This window comes from Quercus suber, unplaced genomic scaffold, assembly GCF_002906115.3.
Source record: "Quercus suber isolate HL8 unplaced genomic scaffold, Cork oak 2.0 scaffold_149, whole genome shotgun sequence".
NCBI lineage: Eukaryota > Viridiplantae > Streptophyta > Magnoliopsida > Fagales > Fagaceae > Quercus > Quercus suber.
This window is the reverse complement of record NW_027069610.1, coordinates 160,724-176,934: the sequence shown is the minus strand read 5'-3', so window position 1 is coordinate 176,934 and position 16,211 is coordinate 160,724. Positions and strand designations below refer to the sequence as shown.

Below are 16,211 nucleotides of genomic sequence, written 5' to 3'. Positions count from 1 at the left end.
TTTGGAAATCTTTCTTTTCATGACAATCATTTTTTTGAAATTTTTTTCCTTCTTTGATCAAATAAGTTCTTTGAAGAGTGACTATAGGAACTCATTTTTGCTCCAATTGAATTGAACTATCAACCTGTCAAAATCCATTTACGCAAAAAATAAACTATTTTTGAAAAGTGACAATGGAAACTCATTTTTGCTCCAATTGATTTAAACTACCAACCTGTCAAAATCCATTTACACGAAATATAAACTATCAATCTGTCAAATCTATTTAGGCAAAACATAAACTATCAACCTGTCAAAATCAGATTAACCTAGTTAATTAGCCAAGTGATTAACTTAGTCAAATTAAGCAGTTCTAGGTTATCACAAACATACAATCATATCAAGAATATAAAGTAGCGGAAATATAAAAAAACACAAAAATATGATCACCCAGGAAAACCAAACCGGTAAAAAACCTGGGGAGGATTTGACTTAGTTATCCTCAAGGTAAACTTGAATCCACTATGCGAAAGAATCGAAGTTCATACAAAAGGACTTACAAGCTCCCCGCTTAACTTCCTAATGCTACCCACCAGTAGAACTTACTGACACGACCACGTGTAAGCTCCGAATTCACGGACTCCTTCTTTCTTGGATTCTCCAATCAGTTACAAGCACCCACGCTTGTTATTCTTTAAGATCCAATGGCAGCAACCGAGTTGATCATCAAGATGTTGATACTATCTTTACCTTGAAAATCCTAAACTTTGTGTAAAGGAAAGCTCCTCTAGATCTCACAAGAGATTTACACAAAACAGAAAAGTATGAGCAACAACACAACATGAGCAACTCTCAAAACGTGGCTAGGGCTTTGCCTTTTATACTTAGGGTAAAAACAGAAAACCCAAAATGTTTAATGAGTTAGGGCTGAGTTGGAAAATTCTGCAAAAAAGCATTTTGCCCGAGATTCGATCGATCGAGCCAGGCTGAAATGCACCAATGCATCTGCAGCCTCTCGATTCCAACTTTACATGAAAGACCCTACTTTGAGCAAGCCTAAACAAGACTAAACATAATATTTTGATCATAATTTGGCAACATTACATATTAGAGTTCTAAATACATAAATTCCTAAATCTTTAGAACTAACAAACTCCCCCTTTGGCAATTCGTGACAAAACACAAATTAAAAACTCAAAGTTTAGAAGTAAAAAGCTCTTGACAAAAATAATGCTCATAAACACTAAAATTCAATCCTAACTACTATCCATCAGTTGCAAGTGTAGACAGTAGCTCAATTGAATCAACCTGTATATTCCTGAAACACTCAACAAACGCATAAACGCATGTGTGACAGAAAACAGTAAATAAATAGGTATAACATTCTTGTATGATTCACACAACATATAATAAAGACATATATCAATGAATAACTCATAAATATAAATCAATAAGCAGAGAATCACAAGAAACTAGAATCATGTATATCAAAAACAATGCAACACCCAAAAACAGTTACTCCCTCTAACATGAATAGCCCTAAAACAATGATATACAAAGTGAAGCACCTAGATACAATCTAACATCTCCACTAGCTCCTCAAAACTCAAAACAAAAAAACTTTCCCCCTAACTACAAAAACTCCTTTACAGTGTCAAAACTCTACTCTCCCTTTTCGTGACGGAATGCCAAAGGATAACCACACACCATCATCAAAAAGAGGTGGTGAGGGTGAATGAAGATGTGCGATATCGGCACGCAAAGCACGAATCTCATCAAGCAAGTCCACCAAAATCTGACTATGAGCCGCCTGAACGGTCATGACAATCTCTAAGGTATGGCGAATATCAAAGTCATCCAAAGGAGGTAGAGGAACATCAGCAGCAGTAGCATTACTAACAGGATCAGGAACATCCTCACCAGCAGGACTTGTAAAAGAAGAAGGAGGAGGTGCGCTACCAGAAGGCTAAGACCTAGAGTGTTTAGAGCCAACTCGAAGATGAGCAGCCCTCTATCTAAGAAAAGACGCACCTATGGGAGCAATCACATGAATGGGCTTAGAGGAAGGGAAACCACCAAGATCAAGATAAAGAAAAATCCTATGAATAAAAATAGGATGAACAAGAGCATGAGAAGAAGATGAACTCCTATAAACTTCGTTTAAAGAACGAAGAAACAAGTGGGGAAAACTGATAGGAGTATCAGTGACAAGAGCATACAAAAAGACACACCGCTTGAGAGGAATGGTGTGAAGATGAGAAATGAGCCAGATAGAATGACAAGCTATCCTAAAAAAGAGATAATGCAACTTAGATAGCTCAGTAGAGGTGATCCTAGGATCAGAACCCCACTGGATAGAAGACCCAGTGATGTAAGACATGACATCACTTAACAGAGGAGACTCATCATAAGGGTAGACTGGGTGTTGGACCAAGGGTACCCCTGGAGCATCAGCCACTACCATAGGAGTAATGGAGTACTCTACGCCTCGTATCCAACTCTTTACTAAAGTGTTGGAATCATAGACGCGGATAGAGATGTTCGAGAAGAACTTTCTAATTAGGATAGCTGGAGGAGGAGGATCAGAAACATCCAACAGAGGTAACCAGCCTCGACGCTCAAAATTTGCCTTAATGGCAGGATCAAGCTCATCTAAAAGAATAGAACGCTCAGCCCAAATCTTTCTCTTAAGGTTCAGCTTCTTATATATCTCTTGGTTTTTCTCACTCGGAAACTTCTCTTGGTCAAAGGAGGGAGCGGAAGGAGTAGGTGAAGGAAAAGACTTACGAGCCCTAGTCTTTCTAGGCATAGTGCTAAGGAAAGGACAAAGAAACAAAGAGAAAACCAAAATAACACAAAAACTAAGGGCAGACTGCAATTAGCACAAAAAGATATAGAATAAAAATCTATATGATGCATGAACTATCACAATGTCATGATGTATGTACTAATGCAGTAAACAAAGTTCAAATTAAGTTCAATTGCACAAAATTGGCTTGAGTATAGAGTTTCTACAAAAACCCTAAAAATTTGAAAAACCACTTGAATGTTTTGAAACAGATTTGATGAATTGAGCATTACATAACACAACATACAGATTATAATGCCTAATTACATCAAAACAACAAGCCAATTTCATCAATTTCAACCCAATTGAACAAAATCCCCAAATCGGATTCAATGCAAGCTCTAGAATTTTAATTTTTCTCAAAACCCAAAATTGATCAATTTTAACTATCAATATCAAGTTTATATCATGTCCCCACAAAAACCCATTGATCAATTTCCCAAAATAAGGTTTGAATCAACAAAAATCCCAAAATATGCAAAGTCCAAAAATATCCCTCAAATGCATGGATTTATGCATGAAATCATGAAAGTAAATTCAAAAGGAAGGACAAAAAGGTCTTACCGGTGTTGGGAGAGGAAAACCTTGCAAAAATTTCAGAGGAAAACGACAAAAATTGAAGGTGGAGCCTTGCAGAGTCGGAGAGAGAGAAAAATGTTTGAAAAGTTTTGAAAAAGTGACTTTGAAAAAGTCAAGAACAGTATTTTAAAAAATCTGATTCACGATATTCGATTGATCGAAAATCACATTCGATTGATTGAATCAATCCGAGACTTTTAAAATAATTAAAGCACATTTTTGATCGATCGAAAAACAGAATGGATCGATCGAAACAGGCAGAGGCTCACAAAAATTTTAAGAAAAAACACAGTTTTTGAAAGAACAAACACTTTTTGACACAAACTTCTCAAAGCATTAGAATTGATGAACAAAATGCATGAGTATGAGATAGAATGCCTTTTCAAAAACCCAAGTTTTAATCTCAGTTTCTCCCAAGAAAATTTCAGCCATTCTCCTTTTAAGTTCTCAAGCAAAAAAAATGTTTTGCATAATACTCAAGGTATTTTCAAACTTGGTTGGTCAGACAAAAAACACACACAATACCATGTACAGTGTTTAGCAAAGAGTAACTTGTGTAGTGTGTGCAAACTAGTAAAAACTTGAGATACATGTGAGGTGATGTGTGAATAGAAATTAATCACAAAGTCTACAAAATTCATCACACAGAATTTAAAAGAGATTATCACCAAAAGCGTTGTATCATATAACTCCCACATCTCCAATAACATAAGCTTGCAATCATGTAAGTTTCTTGAATTTTGCCTCATTATTATGTGAATTGGCATCAAGTCTAATAGTACACACCAATTTTAATTATGTGAAATGACATCAAGCCTAACAGTACACACCAATCTTAAGTATTAAGCAATTAACCGAGGCTACACTTTATATTCTTTTTGTGCATGTACTACACTTTCTTGAGCACAAAATCTTATGATATGCACTAAGGTGTTCATGATTGGCTAGTGAACAGTGGTGAGATGGTTATTTATGCCTTTTTCAAAAGGATCAAGTCCGACAGTCAAATAACATGTGACTTCAAGATTATGATAAAGTGATAAACACCATAAACATCTTTCCCACACAACATACACTACAAAGTTTCAACTAGTCAAGTGCAATAAATAAGCTCATCAAAGCTAAACAATGTACACAAAACATGTTATGTGTAAATAAATTTGACCAACCTTGTTTTCAAAAACCAAGAAAAATAGTGCCAAACAAATTTTTGCTTTCTGCCTTTTTTAAAAAAAAATTTTTTTTAATAAATTTTAAAAGAGAAAACAAATAAATCATAGAATGAAATGCATGAATGTAATGCAATGCAAGTCCTTAAAAAAAAAAACAAAAACAAAAACATAAACACCAAAGAACAATGGTCACAGAGGAATAAGCAATAAAGCACAAGGACTATGTTAGAAAGACTCAATTAGATCGAGTCTTTTGCATCCAAAACCGTTTAGATGCACCATGAGCATTGGAGTTCTTATTCACATTCGAATGATTTCCAACTCTAGGATTGGAATAAAGGTTCAACGCCTTTACCAGTTCACCAATGAGTGCCATAAGATCTTGTGCTTGAGGCACAGTCACTTTTGGTTTGTTTGCTCTCTTAGTAGCTTGAAACTTGTAATAGTTAGGACGAATGTGTCCAAACTTTCCACAATAATGACAAACTCAAGTAGGTTTACCATGCATCTTGTCCTTAGAAAGGGTAGACTCTTTAGGTTTAGACTCTTTCAGTTCAACCCTAATCTTCCTAGGAGGTGAAACTTTTACAGGTTTGACAACCTCACTCACAGGGGGTTTAACAGTTTCACTCACAACCTCCCTCATGGAAGGTTCAGAAGAAGATGAAGGAACAAGGTTCGTGGAAGTAAGTGCAGACACAGAGATGCTTTCAACACATCCTAAACCATATTTGTCAGAAGGATACTTTTGAACATTTAGCATTTGATCAAGTTTAGAACTAGCAGATCTAGCAATAGATAAATCATGTTCCAAAGTTTTAACTTTATCAAGTAAGAGCATGTTCTCAGATTTCACATGGTTCAAAAGATCATTAGCATCAAATAATTTAACAAGCAATTTTTTCTTTTCAAGCTCAGGAGAATCAATTTTCTTCAGGCCAAGTTCAACATTCATAGCATCTTTTGCAGCAACTTTGCAGAGTTTATTATAGGCCTCTTGAAGATCTGCATCCTCAGAGAGTTCCCCATCAGAAGGGTTCTCTTCAACAGATATACTTTCATTGACTACAGCAGTAGCAGTGAAAGCAATGAAGTTTCCATCCTCGTCACATCCAAACTCATCATCAGAAACCTCATTATTACTAAGAGTTATAACTATAGCTTTACCTTTAGACGTCAAGAATGTAGGACATTCAGATTTAACATGACCATAACCTTGACAGCCAAAACACTGAGCACCTAAAGGATTGTTTGAAGATTGACCAACTTTTTCTCTAGGTTTTTCAAAGTTATTAACCTTAGTGAGATCATTCTTCCTAAAGTTTCTAGGTTCAGCACTGTTTATACCTCTTGCCTTTCTGTTGTTATTCCTAAGAAAATTTCTGAAGTTCTTGGCAAGGTACGCAATCTCTATAGTAGAGAGCTCATCATCAAATCCACCAACCTCAACATTATCAACTGACTTAAGAGCCATTGATTTGGATTTGGTAGCTTTGGGTAGGTCAGACTCATAGGACTGAAGAGATCCTACAAGCTCATCAACAGAGATGGAGTCCACATCCTTGCTCTCAGTAATGGCAGTCACTTTTGGTCTAAAGTTTTCAGTTAAAGATTTAAGAATCTTCCTTATAATTTTAGGTTGATCGTAGATTTCACCTAAATTAAAAGCAGAATTAACAATATCATTTAATTTAGCATAGAATTCATCAAAAGTTTCATCATCAGACATTTTAATGCTTTCAAATCTAGAAGTTAATTACTGCAGCTTGTTAATCTTAACTGTCTTTGTGCCTTTATGCACAGTCTAGAGAATTTTTCAAGCAGTATGAGCAACCTCAACATTAGAGATTCTCTTAAATTCCTCCATGGAAACAGCATTAAAGATGACATTCATAGCTTTGCTATTAAAACCAGCTGCTTCTTTTTAAGAAGTTTGCCACTCACTCATAGGAGTAGTGGGCTTCTCCCATTCGTACTCAACGGAATTCTAAACCCTCTCATCAATGGATTTTAGGAATACTTTCATCCTTACTTTCCAATAAGCATAGTTATTCCCATCAAAGTGAGGAGGAATAACAAGAGAGTGTCCATGCTCCATGACAGTAGGGGTCAAGGATCAGCTCAGAGATCAAAAAATCTCAAACAAGAGAGCTACCTGCTCTGATACCACTTGAACAGTTTTAGACCTTTTAAACCAATCAGATTAACCTAGTTAATTAGCCAAGTGATTAACTTAGTCAAATTAAGTAGTTCTAGGTTATCACAAACATACAATCATATCAAGAATATAAAGCAGCGGAAATATAAAAAAACACAAAGATATGATCACCTAGGAAAACCAAACCAGTAAAAAACCTGGGGAGGATTTGACCTAGCTATCCTCAAGGTAAACCTAAATCCACTATGCGAAAGAATCGAAGTTCATACAAAAGGACTTACAAGCTCCCCGCTTGACTTCCTAATGCTACCCACCAGTAGAACTTACTGACACGACCACATGCAAGCTCCTAATTCACGGACTCCTTCTTTCTTGGATTCTCCAATCAGCTACAAGTACCCACGCTTGTTATTCTTTAAGCTCCAATGGCAGTAACCGAGTTGATTATTAAGATGTTAATACTATCTCTACCTTGAAAACCCTAAACTTTGTATAAAGGAAAGCTCCTCTAGATCTCATAAGAGATTTACACAAAACAGAAAAGTATGAGCAACAACACAACAGGAGCAACTCTCAAAACGTGGTTAGGGTTTTGCCTTTTATACCTAGGGTAAAAACAGAAAACCCAAAACGTTTAATGAGTTAGGGCTGAGTTGGAAAATTCTGCAGAAAAGCATTTTGCTCGAGATTCGATCGATCGAGTCTTTCTTTCGATCGATTGAGCCAGGCCGAAATGCACCAATGCATCTGCAGCCTCTCGATTCCAACTTTACATGAAAGACCCTACTTTGAGCAGGTCTAAACAAGACTAAACATAATGTTTTGATCATGGTTTGCCAACATTACACATTAGAGTTCTAAATACATAAATTCCTAAATTTTTAGAACCTAACAATTTTTACTAATATTCAACTTATTTTTGCTTCAATTCATGAGTTTTATTGCACTTTTTGGTACTATTCATGAATCTCACTGTATTATTTCAACTACCTTTTAGCTTTATCTATAGTATTTTCAGCAAAAAAGTTTTCAGTTTCAGCTAAATAAGTTGTTCCCAAATGGACTCATAATTAAAAAATCTCAGTTGCAATGTTAATATCTTGAATACGAAGTTTTTCAACCAAGGAGTAAAAACTTCATTTTGTGCAATAAAGCGAACTAGGTTTTCATACTGAGGTGATGTTTCATATCAATATCTAACTGGAGTTCGCTAATATTTCTAATTGGAAGGTCAATATTACTGTCAACAACCATGATTAATTAGTTGATGCTGATCAGTCATATTTTAAACTTTTAAATACTATAGATTCAATAATGTTCATATAAATTGCACAAGTAATGCCAACAGCAATTTCAGAAATCTTGAAGAGTGTCAAATCTTAGCTTTCCCTACTGTATAGATGAGATAATTTTTCACATGACTTTCTTAATTGACGAGTATAAAGTAGAGGTCATCTAGCTTAAAGACGATCACAGTCACATCCGAGTCGATGACGAGCGTAGGGCCAAGACCTTGTCCATATAGACGAGACAGGAAAAGATGTAAATGAATGAAATCAAGACAGCTGACAAGGAATAAGTGTGCCGGAACGGTTACAAAGGCAATGATGGCCCAACGGTTATCCGGTACACTTTAAATGGAATCTTCATTGTCAATTAATGTTACGTTTCTTCCATGAGAAAAACGTTCAGAAGAGCATTAACAGACATAACTACACCAACCCGAAGCAAACTATAAAAAGGGAACGGAACCCAGGTAAAGATATATGAAATCTTAATATACATTGGTGAGTGAATTCTTTGAGAGCTGTTTAGCTAACTTTAGCATCAGAGTATTCTCCACTAGCACCATGCCAGTGAAACCTCCCTTGCCTTTCTTTTCTTGACAACAGGTACCAGAGCTCGTCCATCAACAGTGACGATGAGCATACTGACGAGATCAATTTTCGGCTTCATCATTAATTTTTCTCCAATTAAATCTTTTCTTTTTTCTTTGCATTGAGTTAAGAGCACTAAAAGAAACAAAGTTATGGAAGAGAGGGAAAAAAAAATCAATCCATTATAGAGATCAAAAGGTAAATGGCAATGATGATATGGCCCTCCTTCGTTTAGAAAAAAAAAAACAGCATCTAAGAAAAAGTGTTTCTTCTGCTTCCAAACACCAAAGAAAAGTTTCTCCTTACCGACTGAGATAATAATTAATCATATTTACATTTATAAAAAAAATGACATCCAACTCAAAACCTTCCACGCTCTTCTTAAGAGTCTAAGTTTCCCAAAAAAAAAGAAAATCATCCATCAATTACAAACATCTATGATCTATCACTTGCACTCTATGCATGTAGGTATGGCACTTCTTGTATAAACTCTCTCTCTCTCTCTCTCTCTCTCCACCTGGAAAGGAAGAGGGAAAAATCACAACCTTGTTTCATTGATCAGCTATTGTGAAGACAGTTGTGAAATGATTCTTGTTTATAACAACATGTCTCACAGAACACTGCGTGAGCATCTATACAATACCCAAAAACCACCATTGCTCTAGAAGCAAAGGCTTGAGATATGCATTAGAGCTGCTCGTGGTTTACACCATCTCCACACAAGTGCCAAGCACACTATTATCCACCGAGATGTTAAGACAATAAACATTCTCTTTGATGAGAAGTGGGTTGCCAAGGTTTCTGATTTTGGCTTGTCAAAAACAGGTCCTACTTTGGATAAAATACATGTAACCACTATTGTTAGGGGTAGTTATGGGTATTTGGATTTGGAGTATGTACTGTTATAGCAACAGACTGAAAAATCTAATGTTTACTCATTTGGGGTTGTTCTTTTTGAGATCTTATGTGCTCGGCCAATAATGGACACATCACTTCTAGAGGAGCAAGTAAGCTTGATGAAGTGGGTTGTACATTGCCAAAAGATAGGTATTCTTGATCAGATGACTGATCCTTATCTGAAGGGGAAGATTGCACCTAAATGCTTCAAGCAGTATGTTGTGACTGCAATGAAATGTGTGGCTGATCAGGGCAAAGACAGGCCATTTATGAATGAAGTATTGTGGAACCTCAAGTTATCTTTGCAGCTACAAGTCAGTGCAGAGGAGATAAACGAGTGAAAGCTTGAAAATGTGTTAAAAACACAAGAGCTGTTTAGATCCCTAAATTAAAGTTACAGCTTGATAGATTTTACACTAACTTAATACTAAGTGCGGAATAGTGTAAATGCGAGCGGATAAACAAACAAGCTACTTTAATCCATAATCATAACAACACAGCAGTAAAATGGGATGTAAAAGAGTAGAGAAGAAAGATACAAATACAAGATAACACAATAATATGTTATCGAAGAAGAAACCGAAGAACTCGGCGTAAAACCTCTCCGTGCCCTCCAAGTGGTAATCGATCCACTAGACAATCAGTTGGGATACATGGGTTAGCAAGAGACCCTCCAAGCCTAATCTACTTGATGCACCTAAGCCTTCCAAGCTTCTGCTCCAACAAGGCTTCTCGAAATCGTGTCTTGTCTAGCTCTCCAGATCCTGCAACAAGCTCCATGTTGCATCTGGAATCCTTGGCTTCTTCCAATGCTTCCCAGCAGCACCAAATCCTTACTTGACACTCTCAAAGGGTATGGTAAGTGTTTGGGCTATCAACCTCTCAATGGTATGGAAATGAAGAGGTAGGAGTTGAGAGAAAATTTCCAAACCAAATGTGTAGAGGATTGTGGATATAACAATCTCTAACTCTCAAGATTTGTAGCTAAGGTTTTCTCTCAGAAGCACTTCTCAACATTTATGGGTAATGTGGGTATATATAGTGTGTGTACAGAAAGTGTGTATCAATTAGTACAATTTGGCAAAACAGAATGTTTCACGAGTGTCTCACGGGAAGGCCTTACCCGCGAGCTACTCGCGAAACATAGCTATCACCATCTGTCTTGACTCTTCGCATTCTAGTCATGTGCGAGGCACATGGCTCGCTTCGCGGGATGCTTAGTCGCGAACTACCCGCAAGAACTCTTCTTTCTTCAATAGCTTGAGTCTTCACACTCTTTCTCTCTATCACACAACCCTTAAATTCCACATTAAATATAAGGTACAAAAGATTGAATAAAGTTACAATCAAATTTGGTACGGAATAAATGCCAATAAAAAACACATAGTTGTAAATTACAACTTTACAATCTTCCCCTTTGACTATTCCGTGACAAAACCCCTAAAACAGACTCTAGACTTAAACGTGAGTTTGGGAACAGTGGCAAAACTCACTCACACCTAATCTAGAAGCTGTAATGTACTTGCACGTATATACCTGTAACCTGAAACACTTGTACATAAACAAAACCTTTATTAAGCTTATGACAAGTTGAATACAAGGTATGTACATGAGCAAGTAAAGTGTGATCAAGTTTGTAAACACTATAAAACATGTAAGCATATCTTGATCATACATGAATAGTCATTAAAGAATGACTACAATGAACATTTAACAAGTAAATGCTCATCCAGACACGCAATGCAATTAAGAACAATCCCAAGGATCAATTACATGTCCAACACTCAACCAATGCAAAATACACGAAGTATATGCATCTAGGATGCAAGATCTTACTAGGGTACAAGAGTGAGGTACTTAAGACACATTTGCAATATCTTAAAAGTACAAAAAAAATTGCTACAAAGCAGTAAGGTAAAAACAAATACTGAATATAAACTGAAATTAAGAACAGAGTATTAAGGCTTTAAACAAAAGTAGTAAAAACAATAAACAAATGATAGCTTCTAGCTTCTCCTCCCCTTGTCACTACATTCCCCCTATCAATGACACCATCCCCCCCTTTTTGTCATTGAATAGCTAGTCTTCATTCTCTTCTAGCTTCCTTTGAATCTTGTCCATCTAAGTTTAGAGAGATGTGAAATTTGTATCAAATCGAATATGCTGGGAGTGCATGATGGTGGGTAGTCTGGATATCTCGGTATTAATCTCTTAAAGTGTAGCCATGATGTTGCGTAGCTATTCATCATAGGCATGAGAGCAAGAACTTGAACCTCCCAGAGTAGCATGACTTTCTTGTTTGGTATTCTTTTTGGTGTGACTCATGCTAGCATGGAGTGTGCGGATGTTAATCGGACTTGGCCAAGGATATGGATGCTTATCTTTTAAGGGATGCATGCCTTTGAGCTTCAAAATCTTTGAGATAAGGTAGCAGAAAGGAAGACAGTTCCTTGAAGCAGTCCATTTAACCGTTTTGCCAAGATGTGAAAAATATGAGAACACACATCAATCTCCTCGTCAGTGATCAGACCATGCAAGAATAATGCTCGACTGAGATTCATGTACCCGGTGCTTGACAAAAGGTAGAGGTTGTTAAACATGATCATTGTGAGCAGCCTTAATTCGGTAGATAGAGATGCCACACTTACTGACTTTTCATTAGATGCAAACTCCAAATTGTCTCCTAAGGCATCCTTAATAATCTCCTCATCCAGATTCAGCTCATCATATACCGGTGGTATAGGGAGAATTGGCCGGTTAATGTGTAGAATCTCCACCAGATAAACCAGTGTTACTGAGAAACTCTTTCCTCTAACCCAACACTTTAGCTCTTCTCCGTCAACAATGGCATTGACATAGAACTCTTTCACTAAGTTCTCATATGCATCATCAAGATTGGATAGGATAAAGTTCCAATCCTTGGTGGCAAACCATTTTGGAATCATGGTGTCAATGAGAGATGGATGATCAACCGCCCTTTCAACCAACAATGGAGCTTCCATAAGGTAGTTCGCAAAGTTCTGGGATGCAGCACAAGATTTGAAGTAATTCAGATGAAAAATTCCTATCAAGGATCGAGTTCTCTTTAGCCTTGGTGTGAGGTTATCAACATCAATCACAGACTCCTTTCCTTTGTTGCTACCCCCCTTTCACTGCTGAAGTCTTAAATAGAGACATCTGCACAAAGGAACATAGAGAACACAGAACAAAAACAAGTGCACAGACACGAAATAGAACACAAAACTTGATTAGATTCAAGTTAGTCCAAATCAAAAGTAAAACTACCAAAAACAGAGCATAACCAACTCAAAACAACATGCTAAAACATATAAAGCATGTAAACATAAACACAATGCATGAAATTAGGTAACTGTGCATGTGTGTGCATGTGTGTGCGTGAGTGTGCATGAGCTGATGCATGAGGATGTAGCATGAGATGCATGACGTGTGCCTAGAAGGGCCTAGTGTGTGCATGGCATGGCATTGAGGCACAAAATGGGCAAAGTGTGTAAAACATACAAATACTGACCAAAACATAGTAAACATGATCAATCAAAAGGAAACTCAAGTATTGGACCTCAGTTGAGTCCAATTTAACACAAAAATGTCATTAGGACATTCTGTCAAACACCTAATATGCAACAATCTACTACCACGATGAACAATGCATGAACATGGTGAAAACTTGCCTTAATACATGCTAAATTTGCCACATGGGGCCAACACAGAAGCACAAAGATCAAATGGGACTCAGCCCAATCAAAGTTTTGAAAAAAATTTCACAAATTTAAGAACCCCAACCCAATTTTCGAAAATCCCCAATTTTGAAACCATAAGCTAAAATCTGCAAAATTTAAGACAAAAATGAAAGTAACGTTTAGGAAAACATGCCTTGAAGTGATTTTGCAGAGTTATTTGCTTGAAATGGATGGGGTTTGAGTAAAAAAAAAAAAAAAAATGGGTTGAGCAAGGTTTGAGAGAGGCAATGCGAGTGAAAGTCTAAGTGTTTGAAAAATTGTCACATTTGCTACATAAAAACTGAAAACACGCGTTTTTCGCAGGTTAGATAATAGCGAAACAGTCGCGATACAGTCGCGAGAATGGCCACTAAAGCACAAAAGTTTTCGCGAGAAGTTTGTAGTCGCGAATAAGTCACGAGACAATCGCGATTGCCTCTGTATGAATTGACAAATTTCCAGTTTTTGCCTAAAAACATTTCGCGAGAAGTGTTTAGTTGCGACATACTCGCGAGGTAGTAGCGAGAGTCTCTATATGAAATTGTGACTTTTTAATTTCCCTTAAGCACATTTCGCCAAAAGCTCTAAGTCACGAGCTTCTCACGAAGCAATCTCTGAACTAATTTTTGAAGAAAAACACAAAAATGCATTTTGAACAAAAACTAAAGACACGAAAGTACAAAATCACTTTAAAAAACATATAAAACACTCAAAAATATTTTTGGGTTTGATCAGCAAGTACTTGAGCATACATATCACATTTGAACATGTACAATCACACAAATGAGATAAACATTAATTGAATCAAAAACTTGTGTGTTGTGGGTGAGTATCAAGTATGAAATAGTCCATAGACCAGAGTGAAGCTTCAATGATCAATTCAATCAAGTCATACACAACTGGTACTAAATCAAGTGGTCTATCTCAATTATAGAAATGAACATATATGACCTCGCACAAGAGAATGATTACAAAACTTAGAAGTTTTTCATTTGGCTTCTGCATAAATCATAACATTTGATCATTTTTGGATAATACATCTCTTTTTGAGATTGGTGCTTGAAATTTTTGATATTTCAACAATGAGAATTAGCCTTTAGCTTTTTGAGCACCATATATTTCAAAACAAAAGTTGCTTTCCCTTTTCCCTAGTCAAATACTAGTATGTGCGACAGGCTTTTGTAGCTCATTATCTCTTTTCATTTGGAGATATACATTTGGAGAGTTTTATTGCAAAAACATAAAAATTAAAGTGGGAAAATATATAGGTACAAGTCTATGCAAGTATCAAGTCCATCAAGACTATTGACCAATCATTCATGACAAGCTCGAAGATCTATTTACAACTATCACACATAGTTTTCAAGATTTCTCCCACACAGATATATGTGCATACATAACAAGCTAAGCTCGGAAATGCGCTACGCCATTAATACGAAGGTACTAGGCCAAACTCACATGTGATATACACAACACAAGTGATCAAACTTTTTGAAGATTTTTTAAATTTTTATGAGTTTTTGAATTTTTGAACACACTAAAAAACAGACCAAATAAAGTAAGATCAGCAAAAATAGGCACAAACCAAAACATGCAAAAGAAACATGCTATAAACTAGAAGCAATTGACACAAATTGAATTATGCATGTTGTGAAGCATGACCATGTGCCCCTAAACATCGGAAGTATTAATGCATGGACATACTGTAATGCTTATGCATGAGTACCCATCTTCACCCACACGGCACGTGCGTTTAGGGTGATATCCCTATAGGATTGGGTACGAGTATTGTGGCCTTTAAACCTTTTGGAGAAACTTGCCAAACAAGTGGTGAATGCATCAATCATTTTCATCACATCCATCACACCAGAATCACCAACTTGACCTTTTGATTGCTCAACAACCCAATTCCGTTTGTCATTTCTTGGTCCTCTTGACCTTTGATCACCTGCATTCTTTAATGCCCTCAATTTATAACAATTTGGTCTGGTGTGTTCTTGAAGTCCACAGTGATGACAGAAATGTTGAGTTCTCGGATCTCTTTGTGATTTTGGAAGTGATTTTCTTTTGGCTTCAGACCTAACCACTGATTGGTTACGAGGCTTATTCAACACCCGTTGACCAGCCACATTTATATTCTTCTCTGGCTAAACATTCTCAGCCTTTGTGGTAGCTGCAATTGGTTCTTTGGCTTTTACAAACTTCACTTCCTTGGTTACTTTGACAGCTGAACTACTTTCATCAGTATATCCTAATCCGGTTTTGTCGGAGAAAGATTTTTTATAAGAGAGGACTTTATCAAACTTCTTGGAGAAGACTCGCTCTACTTTTGCATTGGCTTGAACCACCTCAAGCCCAAAGAATTTTATCTTTGAGTAGACTTTGGTTAGCTCTCCATTCAGCGTCTCTATTTCACATTTGGCCTCCTTATATAGCACTAGGAGACTTCTATAGTCCTCCTCTGCCTTCTTCATCTTTTTAACGGCTGCCTTGGCCACCCTTGTATATTCTCCTGACTTTTCAAGTAGGGAATTGTAGTTTTCTTGAAGTTCCACAACACTTTCATCTTCTTCAGCATTAAAATCTTCTATTACTCCCATTGACTCCACTTCACTATGTTCACCGAGCTCTTCCACTAGCAGACTCAAATCCTCCGAGGACTCAACATGAGCAATAGTCATAAAAGTGGAGTAATTCCCTTTTCCATCACAACTCTCTTTCGAATTTGAATTGGAAGAATCTGAATCACTAAGTGTTATGGCATACGCCTTGCGCTTCCCTTTTAGATAGTTGGGACACTCCTTTTTGAGATGTCCATGGCCATTGCATTCATAACACACAATGCCTTGAGGAGATTGAGAGTCTTTCCCATCTTTCCTCTTAAACTCCTTCCTATCACCTTTGGAGGATGAAAACTTCCCTCTGTTGAACAGTTTTTCATTGTTCTTCATCTTCAAAAATTTT

At 36.7% G+C, this 16,211-nt stretch overlaps 1 protein-coding gene across 1 annotated transcript in view; it reads right to left on the bottom strand.

Annotated features, from left to right (window-relative positions):
* The window catches only part of LOC112034731 (eukaryotic translation initiation factor 2 subunit beta), a 101,675-nt gene that overhangs the window by 38,356 nt on the left and 47,108 nt on the right, over window positions 1–16,211 (bottom strand). The window lies entirely within an intron of this gene.